At 41.0% G+C, this 4,316-nt stretch overlaps 1 pseudogene; it reads right to left on the minus strand.

The window, feature by feature from the left end:
* Positions 1-221: 221 nt before the first annotated feature.
* Positions 222-2,427, minus strand: LOC102265052 (eukaryotic initiation factor 4A-II-like; annotated as a pseudogene).
* Between the last annotated feature and the right edge of the window lie 1,889 nt (positions 2,428-4,316).

The raw sequence follows: 4,316 nt of genomic DNA on the forward strand, positions 1-4,316 counted from the left end.
TCTGCTTTTTAATACACTGCCTAGGTTTGTCGTAGCTTTTCTTCAAGGAGCAAACATCTTTTAATTACATGGCTGCAGTCACAGTCTGCACTGATTTTGGAGCTCAAGAAAATAAAACTTGCCAGTTTCCATTTTTTCCCCATCTGTATGCCATGAAGTGATGGGACTGTATGCCATGATCCTAGTTTATTGAGTGATGAATTTCTTTGTTTTTTCACTAATTAAATACTTTATTGAATAAATATAATACCAAACAAAATGCATTCAAATAAAAAAAAAAAATCAATTTTAAAGGCCTTTCTATTCAGGCTAATGACAAACACAATAAAGGCAGATATGCTAGTTTAACATAATTGGCTGATTTTATACAGCAGTTATATCTTTTAGTCCACAAGTATATTATTAAATGATAGAGAACATCTAATACAACCATTTCTACAGAACTAGGAAATAAATTTCTAAGAAAGAAAGATTTTACAGACCCCATCTTTTATACCCACCCCAACAGTCTAACTCTAAAGAGGATAAAGCCAATGACTTTCCTCACAAGAGCTCATGACTAATGTTGCTTTGCTATCAAAATCTGTATTTCTGATCCATTATGAGCATTGAGACAAGATTCAAATATTCCCAACGAAAGAAGCACAATGCACGTTGTGATCGTCTATTCAGCAACAGTGAGCACTGCATTGAAAACTATCTCATCCCAGGAATTAAATAAGGTCGGCCACATTCATTGGCATTTCCTCCACTGTAGTATTGTAGAAACTCTCAATGTCATGAAAAATCTTGTCTTCTTCAGTAACAAAGTTTATAGTCACACCTTTCCTCCCAAATCGACCCCCTCTGCCAATTCTGTGAATATAATCTTCACGATTGGTAGGTCAGATCAGATCAGATCAGGTCAATCGCTCAGTCGCGTCCGACTCTTTGCGACCCCATGAATTGCGGCATGCCAGGCCTCCCTGTCCATCACCAACTCCCAGAGTTCACTCAGACTCACGTCCATTGAGTCAGTGATGCCATCTAGTCATCTCATCCTCTGTCGTCCCCTTCTCCTCCTGCCCCCAATCCCTCCCAGCATCAGAGTCTTTTCCAGTGAGTCAACTCTTCGCATGAGGTGGCCAAACTACTGGAGTTTCAGCTTCAGCATCATCCCTTCCAAAGAAATCCCAGGGCTGATCTCCTTTAGAGTGGACTGGTTGGATCTCCTTGCAGTCCAAGGGACTCTCAAGAGTCTTCTCCAACACCACAATTCAAAAGCATCAATTCTTCAGCACTCAGCCTTCTTCACAGTCCAACTCTCACATCCATACCTGACCACAGGTAAAACCATGGCCTTGACTAGACGAACCTTTGTTGGCAGGTAGATCATAGTTTATAACCAATGACACTTGTTGCACATCAATTCCACAAGCCAACAAGTCAGTAGTGATCAGAACATGGCTTGACCCTGGTCGAAATTCCCTCATGATAACATCTCTTTCTTTCTGGTCCATGTCACCACGCAGGGCGGAAACTGTGAAGTACCTGGCATGCATTTTCTCTGTGAGCCAGTCCACCTTGCGCCTTGTATTGAGAAAAATAACAACCTGTGTAATTGTCAGTGTCTCGTACAAGTCATAAAGTGTATCCAACTTCCATTCCCCTCTTTCAACATTAATATAAAACTGTTTGATTCCTTCAAAAGTCAATTCTTCTTTTTTCACCAAAATTCGAATTGGATCTCTCATGAATTTTTTGGTCACTTCCAACACATCCGTTGGCATTGTGGCAGAAAGCAACACCACCCGAATACTAGTATTTAATTTTCGGAAAATCTCATAGATTTGATCCTTAAACCCTCAGCTCAGCATTTCATCTGCTTCATGCAAAACGAACATTTTGATCTATTTTGGAGAGAGATATCTTCTGTTTAACATATCAAACACTCTCCCTGGTGTTCCAACAACAATATGTGGTGCTTCAGCCTGCAGTTTTTGCATTTCATTTCGGACATTTGTTCCACCAATGCAGGCATGACAAGTTGCTCTCATATAATCTCCAAGTGCCAGAATTACCTTTTGGATCTGTTGATCCAAAAGTGGAGGCCAATACTAGTGCTTGGGTCTCCTTGAACTCAATATCCAACTGTTGCAGGATGGAAATAGCAAATGTGGCTGTCTTGCCAGTACCTGACTGAGCTTGAGCAATCACATCATACCTTTAATACATGGAATAATAACTCTCTGCTGAATAGCTGATGGTTTCTCAAAACCATAAGCATAGATGCTCCAAAGAAGAGACTCCTTTAAGTTCATATCATCAAAGTTATCAACAATCTCATTCCAGTTGCTCTCGATGACACCATCGGGGTCCATTCTCTCTGGGCCGCCATGTTCTCTGCTGTTAAAATCTGCGGAGCCACCATACATGATCCGAAGAACCACCCAGTGCTAGACTAAAAAGCTTGAGTGCTGAATTTCAAGCCAGCTTTTTCACTTTCCTCCTCCGTCTTCATCAAGGGGCTCTTTAGTTCCTCTTAAATTTCTGCCATTAGGGTGGCCTTATCTGCATATCTGAGTTTGTTGATATTTCTTATGGCAATCTTGATTCCAGCTTGTGATTCAAACAGCTCAGCATTTTGCATGATGTATCCTGAAAATATGTTAAATAAGGAGGGTGATAAAATACTGCCTTAATGTACTCCTGTCCCAATTTTGAACCAGTCAGTTGTTCCATGTCTGCTTCTAACTCTTTCTTCTTAACCTGCATGCAGGTTTCTCAGAAGGCAGGTAAGATGGTCTGGAATTCCCATCTCTTTAAGAATTTTCTACAGTTTGTTGTGATTCACACAAGCAAAGGCTTTAGCATGGTCAACGAAGCAGATCTTTTTTGGAATTCCCTTGTTTTCTCTATGATCTAATGAATGTTGACAATTTGATCTCTGGTTCCTCTGCCTTTTCTAAATGCAACTTGTACATCTGAAAGTTCTCAGTTCGTGTATTGTTGAAGCCTAGCTTGAAGGATTTTGAACAGTACCTTGTTAGCATGTGAAATGAGAACAATTGTATAGTAGTTTGACCATTCTTTGGCATTGCCCTTCTTTGGGATTTGAAAGAAAGCTGATCTTTTCTAGTCCTGTGGCCACTGCTGAGTTTTCTTGCCCTCAATCTTCCCCAGCATCAAGGTCTTTTCCAGTGAGTCAGTGTTTGCATCAGGTGGCCAAAGAATTGGAGTTTCAGCTTCAGCATCAATCCTTCCAATGAATATTCAGGGAATATTCAATACCAAATTTGCTGGTATTGAGTATAGCACTTTGACTCTTTGGGTGTTGCCAAATTTTGTCCCCATGGGTTCTACCACTTTGTGTCACTCCCAGCCAAGTTCCAGAATGACTGTTTTTCTACACTTAAAAATTTTTTTTATTTTATTTTTAATTTTTCAAAACCCTTTTTATTTTGTTGTGGTTGTGGTTGTGATTTTGAGCCAAATGGTCTGGCTCCAGAGTCCACACTTTTAATCACTAGGCTATCCCAACTCCAAAGAATAATTACAAGATGTTTACTATTTTTCTCAGTGCTAAGGATACAGAAGAGAATAAGATGGATAAATTCCCAGCTCTCAAGAACTCACACCATAAAGGGAATAATGGAAATCAATAAATGATGAAATAGATATGCAAGGTCAGGTGGTGACAAGTGTGTGAAGACAGGACAAGTAGAACTCTATAAGGAAGAACAAGAACTCTATAAGGAAGACCTCTTTGGGGAAGTGGTATTTTGACAGACCTGAGTGACTGTGAGAGACAGCCATTTTAATAGGTGGAAGGACATTCTAGGACGAGAATATGCATGTGCCAGTGTCCTGAGCTGGGAGCCTGTGTGAAGCACTAGAGGTACAAACACATGGCGTGTGATGCTGGAGGGAAGTGATGGCTGGAACCTGGAGAGATGAGGTGGTAAAGGTGGCCAGGGGAAAAGATGGTGTGGGCCTGGAAGGATAAGATCAGGGCTTGAGTTTCTTTCTAAGTGGGAAGGCTAACATCAGAGTGTTTTGAGAGGAATAAGACATGACAATAGTTTAAAGGTCCACTCTGGTTGTGTGTTCAGTGCAGCAAGTTTGGGGCCTGAGCATGTGTTGCAAGGCCCCAGGAATTCTAGAGAAAAGTGAAAATGGTGGATGTGATGAGAAGGGGGTGGATCCATGAACATTTATGGAGAGGTATCAGGATTTACTGGTAGGTCAGACATGAGTCTGAGTGAAAGAGGAATAAGGATTTTGGCCTGAGCACCATGGAAACAGGGACCACCAGGGAAGAAGCAGGCTTGAGGATC

The sequence above is a fragment of the Bos mutus genome, chromosome 3 (assembly GCF_027580195.1).
Source record: "Bos mutus isolate GX-2022 chromosome 3, NWIPB_WYAK_1.1, whole genome shotgun sequence".
NCBI classification, from domain to species: domain Eukaryota; kingdom Metazoa; phylum Chordata; class Mammalia; order Artiodactyla; family Bovidae; genus Bos; species Bos mutus.